Below are 17,593 nucleotides of genomic sequence, written 5' to 3' on the forward strand. Positions count from 1 at the left end.
TGAGGGTCTCCGTCTCACATAGGGTGGTTAATTTATTTTTACAAACCCATTGCCTGGGTTGCCATTTTCCATGTCTGAATGATCCTGACTGTCGGATCATGAAGAGGGGTGGTTTGCCTCCCCATCTGTATAACTGATGGACATTACACCACAAGTCCATGTCCCATCAGTCTCCTGGCAGGATGGACTCATTTTGGGTCACAAATACCCAGTCATTAATGACCCGTAGCTGGGTCGCTCAGTAACAGAGATGTAGGTTTGGTAAGGTTATACCACCTTCCCACAGCTTCCTGGTCAATGTTGAAAAAGCATCCCAGACATCGCTCCGTCCCAAAACAACAATTAGATTACCTCATCAACCGTACCAAAAAAATTATTGGGAACCTTAAAGGGGGTAGTTTGCAACACATGGAGGAATGTAGGAAGATAAATCATTTTATAGAGATTTGCCTACCCACCAGACAGATCCAATTTTCGAGAATGACTCGCGCCTCCCCTGTATTTATCCAGCAACCTGTCAAGGTTTTTACTGAAAAATAGTGCTTCGTTAGTGGTTAAGCAGATCCCTAAGTATATGAAACCGGTCCTTTCCCACTGTATGGGACAGGTCCACTCGGCTGCAGGTTTCTAATCTGTCATTGGAAATGCCACTGACTTGTTCCAATTGATCCCCACATAGGAAGTTAAACCCTTTAGTGCGCACTACCTCCCTGGTGCGGGTCACGACCAGTAGCCGACACCGAGGAGGGGGTTTGAAAATCCTCAGGTGCGTTGCACCTGATGATTTTCTTGTCTTTTTATCCCTGGGAGACACAGAAGAGCTTTCGTCAGCGCGCTGTTGTTTTCCCCATCGGGCCCCATAAGGCCGCTTCCTGCTCCGATGGGGAAAACAGCTTTAAACAGCCTTCCCAACGTACGGGACAGTTGCGATCGGGGGCCAGGAAACGCCACTAGACGCCAGGGATTTCACTTGGGGGGGTCGGCCCCCCTAGGAAAACGGGCCGCCCCCTCCCAGGGGGCCATATTTTTAAAATGTCATTTTGGGGCCACCTGGGGCTAATGTAAAAAAAAAAAAAAAAAACGAAATTGACAGGGGGTCGCCCATAGGCAAGGCGAACCCCTGTGGGGGCAATTTTTGTTTTAGTAGTTGTAGGGTTTCCCTGGGGGCCATTTTGGCCCCAAGGGAACCCTACAACTACCACAAAAAAAATACAGATACATATAAATATATATATATATATATATATATATATATATATATATATATATATATATATATACAGATATATCAATCCATATAGATATGTCTATCTACATGGATATATCTATAGATAGATCTATATATATATATATATATACATATATATATAGATCTTTATATATATGTATATATATATATATAAAGAGAGAGAGATATATATATAGATATATATATGTATCTATAGATATATCCATGTAGATAGATATATCTATATAGTGATCTATATATATATATATATATATATATATATATCACTTTTGTCAGTGCATGTGTGGTTTACCTGGGGGCTGCAATGGGCCCCCAGGAAAACCAGACCCACATATAAAAGTGATCTATATATATATATACATATATATATATATATATTTATTTATTTTTTGCCACCAGTTGTCTTGCAGTTGCAGCTTACGTCTTCAAAGCAGTGCACATACTTCAACTGACGCATTTCAACTGTAGCTTTTAGGCAGCAATAAAGAAGTCAAGTAAGTCTTGTGATTATGTTTCTGCTACAAAAGGATCAGACTTTTGTCTAGTGGCAGTTTTAGTGGCATAAAGAAGCTCAGAAGGTTTATATGACTACTGCAAAGAGCAAATCTGTATTTTAAGTAAGTAGCTGAGTGCGTTAGTAAAGTCAGCCACTACCTGCGCTATAATACAAATGAAATGTATGTGTGGGGTGGGGGGGTGGCTATGGAGAGATGAAGAGCACGTTTGCTGGGTGGTAATGAGGGAATCCTAGGAGGAGGATATGGGAGTGGGAGCACCAATAATGATTGTTGGACTGGGCGCAGGAGGTGCTAAAGACTGTGACGAATGGTATGTGACAAGGTGTTTGAGTGTCTTGAAAGAACCTGCTGATTGAGGGAAGAAGCGCAGGTAAGGTGGCCTCTACTGTTGCACGTATCACACACCAGCAATTTTGTGACTGTCTATGTAGGCTAGTGTTTTAGAGCAACAGGTTAGCCAATAGCAGAGATGGCATCTTGATGGATGACTGCTGCTGACGTCACGCTGGTTATAGAGGACAGCTCTGACATAGAATCAGAGACTGAGACAGCAGATACTGAGACAGCATCTGAGGGATTAATATTCCCCATAATTCTAGGATCCTCAGTGTTAGAAATGAGGTCTTTGGTTGGCAGTCAGGTTACCCCCTAACCAAGCAAGGACCCTCACTCTACTTGGGTAAAGAGGAAACACACCTGGTTAACCCCCCACTCAGCCCCTTGATAGTTTGGCATGACCAGGTAGGCTTAACTCAGAAGCAATGTGCAAAGTATTTATATCAACGCACACAGTAATGCAGTGAAAACACTACAAAATGGACACCACACCAGTTTTGAACCATACACAATATTTTTCTAAATCAAACAAGACCAGAACGACAAAAATCCAACATACAACAGTCAAGATGTGAATTTTCAAAAGAATACGAGTCTTACTCCATAGAAAACAATGGATACGATAATTTTGCACAAAGTACCTGGTTAACGTAAAAAAAAAGCTGTACTGGCGAGTGTGCATTGGAATAGTCAGCGATGCATCAATTCCTTCCTTGCAAGGGAGGCCGTGAATATTTTTTTTTCCTGGCAGATCGGCGATGCGTCGTTTTTTCCCTTGCAAGAGAGCAATGCGTAGATTTCCAGATGGGGCACCTTGGATTCGCGCAGAGTCGGGTTGACTTTGACGCCCAGGGACGATGCGTGGAAAATCCAGTCACACAGTGTTAGAAAACCACGCTGCCTGGGGTTTGCGTCATTATCAGCAGCCACAAGAGGGTTTTGCGCGTCATTTCTCCATCCACGATGCATCTATCTCCCAGCAGCGATGCACGTGGAGCGTTAATTTTAGGCACTAAGCTAGCGGCGCGTCATTTATCAGCCTCATTGCAGATGGTGTGTCGAAAATTTCCCTGCATGCCATTCTGTGTGTGGATTTTCAGCTCTTGTTCTGCCAACTTCACCTTTCAGGGGCCCAGGGACTGAATAGGGCACCACTTGGCAGGGCAGGAGTCTCAGCAGAGAGTCCAGGTGCTGGCAGAGGAAGTCTTTGATGGCCCTGAAACTTCAAAACAGGAGGCAAGCTCAGTTCAAGCCCTTGGAGATTCTCGACAAGCAGGAATACATCACAAAGTCCAGTCTTTGTCCCCTTTGACAGGCAGAAACAGCAACTGCAAGATAGCCCAACAAAGCACAGTCACAGGCAGGAGCAGCACTTTTCCTCAGCTCTTCTCCTTGGCAGAGGTTCCTCTTGGTTCCAGAAGTGATCTAATTTTCAGGGGATTGGGTCCAGTACTTATACCCCTTTCTGCCTTTGAAGTATGCCTACTTCAAAGGAACATCTCTGTTGTTCACAAGATCCAGCCTTGCCTAGGCCAGGCCCCTGACACACAGCAGGGGTTGGAGGCTGCACTGTGAGAGGGCAGGCACAGCATATTTAGGCGTAAATGACCACTCCTCCCTCCACTCCAGCACAGATGGCTCATCAGGATATGCAGGCTACACCTCAGGTCTCTTTGTCTCACTGTGTAAAGGGGATTCACAAACAGCCCAACTATCAAACTGACACAGACAGGGAATCCACAAATAGGCAGAGTCACAGAATGGTTTAAGCAAGAAAATGCCCACTTTCTAAAAGTGGCATTTTCAAACTCACAATCCAAAAACCAACGTCACTAAAATATGTATTTTTAAATTGTGAGCTCACAGACCCCAAACTCCATATTTCTATCTGCTCTCAAAGGGAATCTGAACTTTAATAATATTTAAAGGCAGACCCCATGTTAACCTATGAGAGAGATAGGCCTTGCAACAGTGAAGACTGAATTTAGCAGTATTTCACTGTTAGGACATGTAACACACATCGGTACATATCCCACCAGTGCACCATGCCCATGGGGTTACCTAGGGCCTACCTTAGGGGTATCTTACATGTATAAAAAGGGAAGGTTTAGGCCTGGCAAGTGGGTATACTTGCTAAGTCGAATTGGCAGTTTAAAACTGCACACACAGACACTGCAGTGGCAGGTCTGAGCCATGTATACAGGGCTACTAAGGTGGGTGGCACAACCAGTCCTGCAGGCCCACTAGTAGCAGTTGATTTACAGGCCCTGGGCACCTCTAGTGCACTTTACTAGGGACTTACCAGTAAATCAAACATGTCAATCATGGGTAGCCAATTACACATTCATTTTACATAGGAGTACTTGCACTTTAGCACTGGTTAGAAGTGGTAAAGTGCCCAGAGTGTCAAAAATAGCAAAAACAGAGACCAGCACGCATCATCAATCTGGGAAGCAGAGGAAAAAAGTTAGGGGAGTCCACGCCAATGATGCCAAGTCTAACACTCAGGGTTGTCTGGACAAAGTCTGCAAGGCATAAGAGAATGTCATCAGCATAAAATGAGATGTCCATCCTCGAACCAGTGAGTCTTTCTGAATCCAAATCACCAGTCTGGCTCAATTGCCATTGCAAATAGCACGAGTGACAATGGACACCCTTATCTAGGCTGAATTAACCTGTAATCATGCCATTTTGTTCAAACCCTGGTGATTGTGTCTTTTTAAAGCAATTGAAACCATTTCAGGAAGGAATGGCCAAACATCTTTTTGCTGCACTCCTATGAGTCAAACTCTTTTTAGGCATCCACAAGGCCAGGCCTAGGCCCTGAGAAAAGGCTGCCCCAGGCAGTCCACTATAGCCATCCCCAGAGAGGCACTATTACTCCAACTGCATCCCCTCCACCTCCATATCTTGGCAAAACAGGGGGCTCTTAAGCTGCAGTCCGATGTTTACCAGATACCTGCCTGCATTAGGGCACCTGTGCTACCTCCTTTATTGCAGAAGAGGGGGGTGTCACTCTCAACCATCTGGTTTCTCTGTCCTGTCACCAGGGCAGTTAGTGGCAAGACTTCAGTGGCATTGAGTCTACCATCGCCGGGACCTGCCCAGCAGCTTGTCTCTCAGCAGGGCCACATCCCACTAGACAATTGTTTCTAGGCCCCACAAGAGGAGATAGCACTGAGCAGCCAGTCAGTCTCCAGGGAGCAGCCCTTCCATTCTGACAGCTGACGCTTGTAGGCTCCACTATCACCCCATGGGCAGTCTCCTACATGCAGCTGGGAGCTACAATACCACAGGCCAGACAGCAGCTGGCATCTTAAGAGCACATGACCAAGCCCAAACCCTCTCACAGGGGCCCAAAGAGACCTCTGCTCCAAGCGCCTGTTCTGGGAGGGCCCTGGGTTCAGGTGACACCACCGGTCATGTCTGGCCGATGGTCGCCCTGGGGTTGTCAGGATAAACACCTCCACGGGCTGTGATTGCCGTAGTTTGGAATTACGCAGCTGTTCGAGCTGTACGTCCCTCATCATGCACCCCGTGTGGTTTTGGTTTGATTACATGTCAGCCATGGAGCCAACTAATTTGCGGCATGCTAAATACAAGATAGTGTTGAGACTGCTAAAGGAAACTGTGATTATTTGTCTAAAGAATAACATCCTGTTTAAGGCAAAGCAAGTAGGTGATGTAATAAAAAACACTACAGGCACTTTGCCCCATTTTCTGATGCAGAATTTTAAATGCTGTCATCTGGACAGTGGAAGAAATGACTCTATTTCCCAGTCATAACTGGAAACTTGGTGCACTATATTAATAGACCTCATTTTAAGCAGTGTAGCCCTAAAGACCAAGAGAGTCTATGAAGGTGACTTTCAGCACTATTTAGGGTTCTTAAATGGGGCCGAGGATGTTATGTTCTCACTTCTGTCTTGGATCACCTTTTGGAGGCACCTGCGGGAGGAGGGGAGGTTCTCACCTGACACCAAAATACTTATTATTGCATTGACTTTCTTCATAGAGGTAGCTGGGGAACAGGATTTCACACCCAGAGGCAATTAAAGGGCTGGAAGCGGTTAGGCGGTGAGAATTTAAATGCTATAAGGCTCACAGACATTTACATGTCAGTCAAGATTTTGAATTGTCTCCCAACTGCTTGTACTTTTCATGGGGGGGGCTGCAGTTTTTAAGATAGCTTTCTGTCTGGCCCTTTTATGGTGCTAGTACGTTCCAAATCTGACTAGGTTGACCTGGCTGGGGACTGTGCACTAGCAATGTCACCTTTCTAGCTGATTCCATATCCGTCCCCCTCCCTAACTCTGAAGGTCACGTCTTATCTCTGGTTGCAGAATTGGCTGAATTTATTCTGTTCAGACAGCGTGTCAGATCTCGTCTTAGTTTGTTCATGCCAGCAGGCTTTCCCTCTCCATGTTTTGGTTTGGTGAAGTTCTATCAAGGGTACAACAGGCTGTGGGGATCAACTCCACTAACTTTACATTGCACTCATTTAGGATTCTCTTCTGCAGCATGGCCAGGTTTGGATCTCGGTCAGGTTTAGAAGATTTTTGAGATGGAGGACTAATTGCTGTATGTTTTATGTTTGTTCAAATTTCATTTGAATATTTGAAGGCCCTCTGTTGTGATGGATTTTGTGGCAATGTTGTGCTTTGCTGCCACTATCTGTGCATTGGGTTCTATAGCTTTGGAACAAGTCTGGATTTTTGGGCCATTCCTTTGTTCAGTAGTCACTTTCTGTATAGGTAACTTCAAATGGTGCACACTCAAGGCTGGGTTTAAGGATGCAGTGTTTTGCCTTGTTCCTAAATAGGGGAGATGAGAAATTACATAATTTTGTCAGGTCCCTTGCCTTGAGCAAGGTGCTGGACTATGCAGTGCAAGTAAGACCTGTTGAGGAGTCATCATGAGTTTACCCAAGGCTGGGCTTAAGGATGCAGTGTTTTGCAATCTGCAGCCTTCACACAGGACTTTTCTGAAAGGTGATGGGCAGGACTCTGGGCAGCAGGTTTATACAGCGTGTCCTTGGGGTACTCTGTTTTAGTCTTGTGCCAAGGGGGACCAAGTTATAACCTTGCTGCCCAAGAACAACTTGCAGAAGTGTGCTGGGGAGTCCCAACAAGGATGACTCTGGCATGGTTAAATCTACATCAAAGTTTGCCTTGTTCCTAAGTAGGGGAGATGAGAAATTACATCAGTTTGTCAGGTCCCTTGCCTTGAGCAAGGTGCTGGACTATGCAGTGCAAGTAAGACCTGTTGAGGAGTCTTCATGAGCCTACCCAATTAACTCAAATGATGGTTATGATTTAGGAGTGAAAATGCCTACGTTGTCTACATGAAACTGTAAATATGTTATGCCAATAAAAAATTGGCATAACGATGCGCTTGCAATAAGTACGACCCAAGACATATTCTCTAACTACAAATTTCAGTCTTGGGTCATAATATTACGCTGTACTTGCTGGGAGGCACTCTCCACTCGAAGGGTCTCCTTCCATGTTGATGCTGAAGTGGAATGTAAGAGTCGAGAGGGTAGGCAAGATGAAAGTTACAAAAAAAAAAATCCAGAATTAAAAATGATTTCCAGAGGACACTTCATATCAGTAGGAAACAACAAAGAAGAAATATTGTATTCTAATCCGAGATTACTGCCTCTGTTGTGAGTCTAAAGCGTTATTGTAAGGAGTTACTTTTTAATGTTTGCAACACCTTTCCCTGAGCTTTTCAATAAACTAGGGTGTAGGGGGTCTTAGGGACGAGCACGTTCCTGCTGCTGTGTCTCGGAGAGAACTAGGGTCATTAGGTCTGTGCATAATAGTGTCTCAGAAATGGGTTTATCTAGAAAGTGTGAGGGGATGAAATGTGAAGGGCAAGTAGGGGCGTTACCTGGTGTCGTACCCTACTTGTAAAATAATTATGACGAACGTCTGTAGCTACTGTGGCGAGTAGCTAATATGGACCATAGCTTTCTGTGCAGTGGCAATATTGTGTGAGCTGTAATTTAATAGCTATTTTGCAATTTGTTGTTTTTGTGTGTTGTTCTACAACAGCCAGACCCATTTCACACAGATACAGCCCACGACGCTGCAACAGAAGAGATGGTGGAAAACGTCTGTCTCCTCAAAGACTGGTAGAGAAAGCTCTAATAAAACTATGCAGGACGCACACTTCTCTGCCCATGAGATGGATGTGTTTCTCAGTGCAGGCACCCTTAGTGAGAAGTGATGCTCCGCTCTCTGCCTCGGGCAATTCCCTTCTCCATTTCAGTCAGTGACCTCCTGTCTTTAAACAGTTTATGGGTATTGATCCAGCCCAGCTCCTGCCGCATCTCACACCTCTTTAAGGCCCCCCTCAGGGCTCGATTTTACTGTCACTTAACTGCCACGTAACTCACAGATTCACAGTTTGAAGAAGTAACTCATCGGCTGAGCGTCTCTTTTAAAATTTGTGGAGCAGGTATATTACTGTCTAATAAAACTCAGCTCATCAGCAGCTGCCTCTCCCTGCTGCAGTTGGTGGGGGCGGAGGTGGGCACTTAATATAGAGGACAAACAGGCCTGGGAGTCATGGTCCCAGGAGCTGCCTTGAATAAGCACGTTGCATGAGCACCTCTTGTAAAACCACGGCGCATGGCAGTCTTCTCTTCGAAAATACTCCGGTGGCGCTAGCCACATCTCCATATTTACAAGGAAGTGCCACGCCACCTTTTGTGGCTTTGCGCCTCCTTAAAAATATGGGCCCCTCCAATGCAGTTTTTGCATCAGAGGAGCATGCAATAGTGTTGCAGTGGGTTTTCCACCGCAACACCCATTGCTTTTGATGCTGCCCCAGATTTACAAGAAAATGTAAATCGGAGGCATTGCCAAAATCTAATGCCACCCCAGGGTTGGAGTTAGCATGGCGCAAAGAGACGGAAAACTTTTATTCCTCCTCTTTTTGTTTTTGCTTTTTCTATGTGTGCTGAATTATTCAGCATACATAGGAGAAGCAAAATGTCATGGGTGATTGCTTACATGCAGGAAGGAACACTTTCCTGCACATAAACATTCATGCCCCTCGAAGCAGATATTCTTGCACTAAGATGCAAGGATGCTAGTGTAGGTGCAGGCTGCTTATTTTAGCGCCGGCACAGGGGGAAATGAAGGGGTGCGCCACATTCTTGCAAATACGGCACATCCTTACGTTTCAAAGTGTGGCAAGGCTAATTTTGTTTCAGCACCACGCTGCTCCAGTTTTTTGTAAATCTGGCCCTTCGTATGTTGCTGTTGGAGGTGGAACGATTGCATAGCATTGAAACAAAGACAGATTGTTATAATTAAACAAACAGGAAATCTTTACTTTTATATGTGATTTTTAACTCATCATCAGAAAAGGCTATTGTTTTTTGTGGCAGACCAGTGGTCCCATACCATTTGTGACACTCAAACAATCATAACTTTTTTTAAACTGGTGCATTGATTTATTTAATTTTAGTATGTAACAAAGTAAGAAGGGGCTCCAAAGTTCCAGCATGCAAAGTACTCTGCACTAAAATACCAGAACATGGTTGTGCTTGATAACAGTAGTTATTTCAAAAAGTAATCCTGTATAAACTACTTTACATCATGAAGACCTGCTCTTGGAGGCAGATTTACATGTTTTAATTCAGCCTTGTTGCGGGCTAGTGACATTAATGAGCTGCAATAAGGTGATTTCAAGCAGTCAGAGAGGGCCAGTGCCCCCCGAAAAGTTGTAAAGCTTGGAACATAATCGCAGCATGCATGTAAACACCATGTTTCAAGTTTTCGGCTCCTGTGTAACAAAACGGTGCATTATGGAAGTTGTATTCTTCATTTGTTTCAGCTGCAATACCACACCTGACACCAGTAGTTTGCAAAAGTGTAGTCTAGATTACATAGTTCAAAACTGATAAGGAGCAACTTTGCATCAATATTTGCATAAAATCATCATTGGAGGTGAGACAAACCATTGAAAACAAACTTCAGTGTTTGTATCCATGAGTAAAATTACATGGTACTTTTTTGCACCAAGCAAAACAAAGGTGGGTACGAAATTGCCATGTACACATTTTCCAAGCATTTGTAGCCCCACTGGGCACCATTCTTCAGATTTCCTCCAATTTGTCCTGATGAAGGGCAATTTTGTACAAACGTTTGGACCTGCCAGAGTATAAACACTTTTGCACTGGCTGACTTGTGCAAATATTTCAACTGCAAGGTCGATCAGAGCAAATGTTTGTGCAAAACCACCTTGTACCTAATCATTGTTTTGTTACCTTACTCCAAGGTAAGACTACCATGAAGCGATCTGGCAATTCTAATCACATTCTGGGTGAGATCTTCATAGGACTGACTCTGCTGACCCTACCAACCTTCGGGGGTAATAAGTTTTGCAAAATCTACAAATTTCCCTATAGGTCAGTGCAATTGGATGCACTTCTACACAAAGAAGCATATAGATGTATGGGAGGCACCTAATGGTAATGCATGGGTGCTCCAATGTCAAGGGCTTTTGGGAGACAAAACAGTAAATCGCCCATGTTGTCTAGCTGAGCACAGACAGTGCTAAAGCAACAACATTAGCACTTCACCTCAGAGGCTTCAAAAGGAGAGCCCTACTTGTTACCTACTGTGTGTGGAAGTCTGGCCTCTACTTAGTAAGTAACTTGTTATTTATTCCACAACAAGGAAAGAGCATCTCCATTAAGACGCCCTCTCCTTTCTGCAGGTTACATCAAGGTCATTTTCAAATGGGCCAGCTAATCTACTCTCTGATTCTTGGACAGGCGAGTGAGCTTTTAGGTGCCAATTAAACATTTAACCTGTCAGCGAGAGAAGGAGAAGGAAGGGGGGAGATGTCTCCAGTTTCCTTGCAGCCTGTCACACTCGTGGAGTGCTAATACAGGCTGATTTTCATCCACTGAGCTTTCACCCTTTACTCATCCACAGAATGTCTCTGACAGTGATATGAGGAAGGCTGAGATGTGACCTCTTTGGTGTTGCCTTAAACAAAAGGTATGCATTATAAAAGATTTTTATTGACAACAACGGCTTACCGTTCTTTCTTCTGTCCAGTCAGTTTTGGATGAAATAACCAGACCGCATACAGACAAGAGTCAGTCTGCTTTGTAGAAAAAAAACGTGATATTCTGATACTACATTAGGTAGGGGATGAACAGAGTCACTGACCTGTCATGCAGTGTGACGGTTCCAGCCATCTGCCCACCTTTCTAAGGCATTTGACTGTGAGCTATACTTTGATTTTCCCCATACAAATGTTTTTTTTCCAATGGCTTATACCGAATATTGCAATTTAGCAAATGCACATTATCGTGTTTCAAGATAAAACAATATTGTTATATGAAGTTTATTTGTAGGGTACTACTTCCAGCAGAGCGGTAGTTCCGTAACACTCCATAGAATTACTTGAAGAATCGATGTAAAGTGTTAACAAGATGTGGGGAGTAGCCATGTTTTGATGACGTTAGTCTGTGCCAGCTGATATCAAGGTCTCTGAAGCTCTAGTCGGGAGGGAGTGCCATGCTCATGACGTCATAGTGTGCTGATTATGTCTGCATGTGTGAACTTAGCTTCTTCTTAAAGCAGGGGTAGTTCAATGTTCATACATACCTGGAGTCAGTGGAAACATTGCAGGGTATAGTAACATGATCTGGTATGCATGCTGTGTGTGCTCTTGGGCTTGTTGTGGATTTGTTGTGCATCTGTTTGTGGCATCATCTAAAAGGCCTAAGTATTGTTAGGTTAATATACTTGAAGCAGAAAAAGTGCCTCTGCTGTCAAATTGTGGTGATGATTGACACAACCTTCTTAATTTGAGGGATCTTTCAGAAATGAGTTCCTAAAGTGAGACAAAATTGTCTTATGTGACCTGTGGAAAGAGACCTTGGAGTGGCACTTCCTCTGGGATGAAGCTATCAGAGCTGGCTTTGAATATTTTCACCTCAGCTGTGCTCACAGTGAGTGTAGAAAACCCTAGCACCTGCATGAATCAAATTCTTGGAGGCTAGTGATGTGTACAGTGGGATACTTTTGAACAGCTTGATGTGTTGTCAAGGTATATGTGGAACTTTGTCAAGTAAGTAAATTGTTATAATTAAATATTAAGGATACATTGTAAACTGAACAGAGGAGACCCTCAAACACAGGGATACACCGCATGAGAGCTGTGGCAGGGAGTTGTAAGCAGAGATCATCACAATCTGGGACCTATTGACTATGAATAATTCTAGCTAAGCAAGAGTAAGATCTTTCACTATATGAAATGATTATTGCAGGAGAACGACTTGGCCAAACTGGTTAAAAGCAGCTTTAAGGTGTAATCGCAATAGCTCCCTCTCACCTCCAGAATCTAGCAGCCGCATGAGATCATCCAATGCAGGGAGAAACATGGACTAAGCAATGAAACCAACATGAGCAGGTGACAGGTTGTGTTATTGCGGTGCAGTCCCCCAACTGGATGGAAAATCCCTCTCTTCACTAAATTTGTCTGGGAACCAGAAATTAAAACTGCCCCGAAATTACTTTGGTTCATTGGATCCAAAGACACCCTTTCTGAACATGGAAAATACTGTGAAGGCTTGAACCAAATTTAAAAATAAAGAGAGTATAAGATCTCTGGGCAGCACTGACCAATGTGCTTTTATCTTGCCAATTGTTTGTAGATGTCCCTAACCCAACACAAATGTATAGTTTGTTTCAATGATTTCTAGAGTTAAAGAAACAGAATATTCAACAATGAAGGAAACAATTGTTGACACCAATAGATTCATGGGTCATGCGAGACAACGTGGTCAGAGATCATTCCATTCAGAGTCTTCCGTGGGGCCACATCTGAAACTGCCATTGACCTCTCTCACAGATTTGTTAGGAGTGCAATGTGTATGTTTACAACTCAGAGGGGCTTTGATTCATAAAGCACATTAATCTGATCCTATGGTGACTGCCTCTGTGGCTAATCAGAGTTATGGGGCGGTATAAAAGATTTTGATGTGCAAAAGCAACCACATCAAGGAAATGGGGCACTTCATGCTTGTTCTTGTGGGGTTCTTTGCAGCATGATGCCCTGATGAAGGTGAGGGTGCCCTGTTAGTCCCACAGGCAGTTGTAAGCCTGAGCAACTGGGGATTGGATTCTTGGATGGCGGGGTCCATAGGTGGGGTGAACCAAAAAGTTACAGCACCTGGTGACCTTTGCCTAATGAGGTGGGTGGCCAACATACTTCCCATGATCACTGACCGACTGGACGACTTGTACCTTGACTACTTATAATAAGCCTGCTGAGCTATTTATTTGGCTTATTTTTTCACTCCAGCATATTTTATTTACTCTGTAAATATATTCATTCATCTCATGAAGCATTAGAATATTTCGAGGTCTGGCACTTTACCAATAACCTAGGAGTTTTCACTTTTCACAGCAGTAAGCCCTGGAAGTATATATCGGACAATGGTGTGCTGTTGCTTTTTGGCTGAGTATGTTTTTCCCTTTTTAAATCTCAAAACTGCCCTTCCCTTGAGTCAACTAGGAGTTCTGGTGTCTGAAGTTGATTAGTTAGCCGTGCACTCGTTCATTGAACCACGGCTATTTCCTTGCTAACTTTGCATTGGCTAACATTGCAGTCTAAAAATAATCTGTATCGGTAACAGCTGCCTAGCCAGCCCTATGAAAAACAAACAAGTTATTTGGCACACCCATTCACACACATATTATTTACTCATTTAAACGTTCATTAAAGAAAACAAACTACTACGAGGAAGTAATGAACCCACAAATAATCATACACCACTGATCTGGGGAAATCCGAGAAATGTATAAAAATGGCATCCAGATTTAAAAAAGTGCTTTGGTGACATTCTAAGGGTAGAATGTGCTATAGAATGTTGTCGTAAAAAGACATTACCAGGGCAAAGAGTTTCAAATAACAATGCTCAGTAGAAACTAAATTGCACCGCTGGACCAGTGGCAGCAGAAAGCAGGGGCTGCCTGGTGAGTATGGGTAGCCTTTGAAGGCAATCCATTCATTTATGTGATGGATGTGAATGAACATGCTGTCTGTAAAGCACGACAGAGTCAAGGACAGGACACAAGGCCTTCGTCGAGCTATTTGATCATGCCTCCCTCCCATTTTCTCAATGGAAGCTGCAGACTGGCATAATGAAAGTAATTGGGAAATTATTGGAAGACGCGGGGACAGATGGATAAAGGTAAGCGAGCCTGCAGGTTTCAAACACTCAGCGGTATCCCTCCACTTCCAGCTGCCTCTCCCACTGTCTCAGGCTGTATTATATTTCACACCTCAACAGGGGAGATCCCTGCACAGCCACTCTCTAATGATCCTCAGCCATGCATGTGTTGTTCTGCAAACTATTTCATGAGAACATTTTTTTAACATATTCCTTCCCTTTAGGTAGATTGAATTTTTGGTTCTTAATATTTTTTTTACCAAAAAAAGGATGGAATCTCTGCTCTTCTTCCAAGCACCACTGCTATGCAAACTCTTCTGTAGTTAAGATAAATAGTTGTTGTATTCAGAATATTTACAACGCTCTATGCACCAACAGGCTTTTCAAGGCCATGCTTTGCTTCATGAACGCAGGATATTTCACTCTCCGCCGCCGTTTAGGGCAAGGACGAGACCCCCCAGTGCAAATGATAGTCTATTTGGGAGCCGAGCAATATGTTTGCTTGAACTTGGGCATGATATATCATTTTCCCTATGGTTTTTTTAGGAAAAATAAATCTTAATTCCACCCATCATTGTGCCAGATGCCAATCTATGCATGATCCTAAAGCCCTTACTGAAGACATACGCACCAGTTTTTACCCTAAGCCGCTTTGTATTGTATGATTTAGAAATTGGTGGACAGTGTATTCAACTACAAACGTGCTGAAGTACCCTGGTCTCCAAACTGATGATCCACCCATTCTATTTAGAGTCGAGAGTCGGACTGATTGTTAGGTTTCCGAAAGCAGTTGCCTTGTGGCCCTGCCAGGGGGAATCCTACACAGACAGGCTGACAGAGTTGAGGCCTTAAATGTAGGTGTAGTAGTCTGTCCACTAAAGTTTTAGAGCAAGCGTTTTCTGTTCGGGGAGGTCAGGATTTCCTGATGGTCCAAATCATTAAAAAAAACTTCATCCTGGGAGAAAACTACCACTGTATGAAGGCCATTAGTTTTTTGTTTTAAAAAAAACCTCTCATTTTGTGAGTTTGCTTTTGAAAAACAAAAAAAAGTTGCTGTTTAGCACCCTGAAACCTGGTCGCTGCCCAGCAAACTCTCAATGCTTTCAGAGGAGATAACTGGCAATGGTGTCTGTAAAGGCACATATATCTCTACAGTGTAGGATGAGATCTCTAAATTTGGTGGGAGGAAGTCCAGCCTGAGTGGCGGAGGTAATTACCTCTGCCACCATGACAGACAGCTGGCCGTCCTCCATAATCTAAATAAGGGCCTAAGCCTTTAGAAACATACATTGCACTCTGCATTGAAAATCCACATACTGAATAGACCAAGAAAGTCTAAGGTAGGTCCACAAAGGCTGAATTCATTCCATATTTTCAAGATAGCCACATAAGATACATTTACATACTGTTGCAAAGCCATTTTAGTGATATCTCTGGGCACGTTAGTTTAACAACTAGGCCTTCTGCTTGTGCCCTTTAGCCTAGTAACATTCTGTTCTGCTTCATTTTATTATTTTAAAATCGGCCACATTTGTGGTTGGGTTTCCTTTTCTTTATCTGGTTGTCCTTTCACCTTGGGAAGCATTGCATTTCTTAGCAAAATATTCTTTCCAATTTGTGCTTTCATCAAGGCTGCAACAAGATAGGGTTGTCGGCACAAGTGGTACACTGTGTCTCTAACATTCACAGAAACGCACATATTTTTTACATGGGGACTTTTTCTCAAAACATCAGTTGTTTCATAATAGAAACACTTCCCTGTCCGATACACGTTAGAGGGAGGTTCCAGCCAGATGAATACGACTGCAGGCTGATTGACTTTGTTACAGCTGCTTGCTGAGACTACCGGTTCCCTGGCCTACATGAGGATGGTGTCCCTATAGACATCAGGCTTCCTTGATACTGTCATTTTCAGGCATGGAGGAGGATGTCTTCCCGGGGGAAATCCTTAAGGGTGGATTAGGGCTTATCATGCTGTGGTCTACCATTGCTAAGGTAGGAATCGCACATATTGCGCATGTTGACAGTATGGAGGGACTTTTCCTGTGTTTCACTTTATTTATCACCATTTTGCTTCTAGTATGTTTCATCATTCTAATTATTGCATTTCATGTCATTTTTTCTAAGATACAGAGGATTTAATAAATCTTATTGAACCGTTTCCTGCCTCTGTTTGTCTGTGCATGAGTGAAACTAATGCATCTGAGAGAAAATGATGAGATCTGATCCACCACAATTTCCATGAGAAGTCATTATGTTGTGTGCCCGGTTGCCACAAATTGTTCCTGCTCTTGGGCAGAGATGAGGTGCTGCAAGTTGGCCGGAAACGGAATAGGCTCACAGTTGTCACATGGTGTGTGATTGGACTCAGTTCCCTACAATTCAGGAGATGATGCCACCCAAATCCTGCAGCCTCATTAGAACAATGAGAGCCCATGTGACAATACAAGGAATTTAAATGGGACTTATCTACGTTGTCAGCGGCTTTCCTAATACTATGGATTGGATTTGGAATTGTGTACTGAAGTAGGAGAACCCGGTCATAGTTTACTGAAGGGTAGTGTTACTAGAAGACTCTGTGCCATGAAAAATGCAGATCTCTACTCATAGGCTTTTGGTAGACAACCAGGTTAATTCTTGTAGCTGTACTGATTACCTTCCATTAATCCAGTTTGGACTAAACTGCTAGATCGTAGTAGTTTGTAATAGAGAACTTCCCAACTGCATTATTGCAGCCACTGTGACATGGAGCCATCTAGTAATTTTATCAAGGACATTGCTCAGAATTTCACGTGGCACCTGCAACTCCTGGCAGCGTTATCATAAGTCTGGAAACATTAGATGTAAGAAGAGCAAAATCAGACAGCATGCTTTCAGCTCTAATACCCAGTAAAACTCCCTCTCCAATTTTGATGTGCGCCCTCCAGCCTTCTCTTTTTCAAGAAAATAAAGGCACTTCTGCTTGTACCTTAGTTTATAGTTGGCCTTCCTTTTTCATTACCAAACCAATATGAAAACCCCTCTTTCATGTACTCCCTCTGTTGTGTGGCCATGCATCTTGTAACTCTCTATTTTGTACCAAACATTATTGCTTCGTAGCTAGGTTGATATTTTATAAATGACAGCTATACTTTTCAAAAGGAAATGGAATGTGATAATCTGTGCATTTGGGTTTTCTAAAGGCGTTAAGTCGTTTAATGGGGTAGTTAATGAGTGAATGGACATTTATGTCTAAGCACCACAACCCAAATTGCTCTTTGTTCGTTCTGACTGGACCAG

This window comes from Pleurodeles waltl, chromosome 3_1, assembly GCF_031143425.1.
Source record: "Pleurodeles waltl isolate 20211129_DDA chromosome 3_1, aPleWal1.hap1.20221129, whole genome shotgun sequence".
Taxonomy (NCBI): domain Eukaryota; kingdom Metazoa; phylum Chordata; class Amphibia; order Caudata; family Salamandridae; genus Pleurodeles; species Pleurodeles waltl.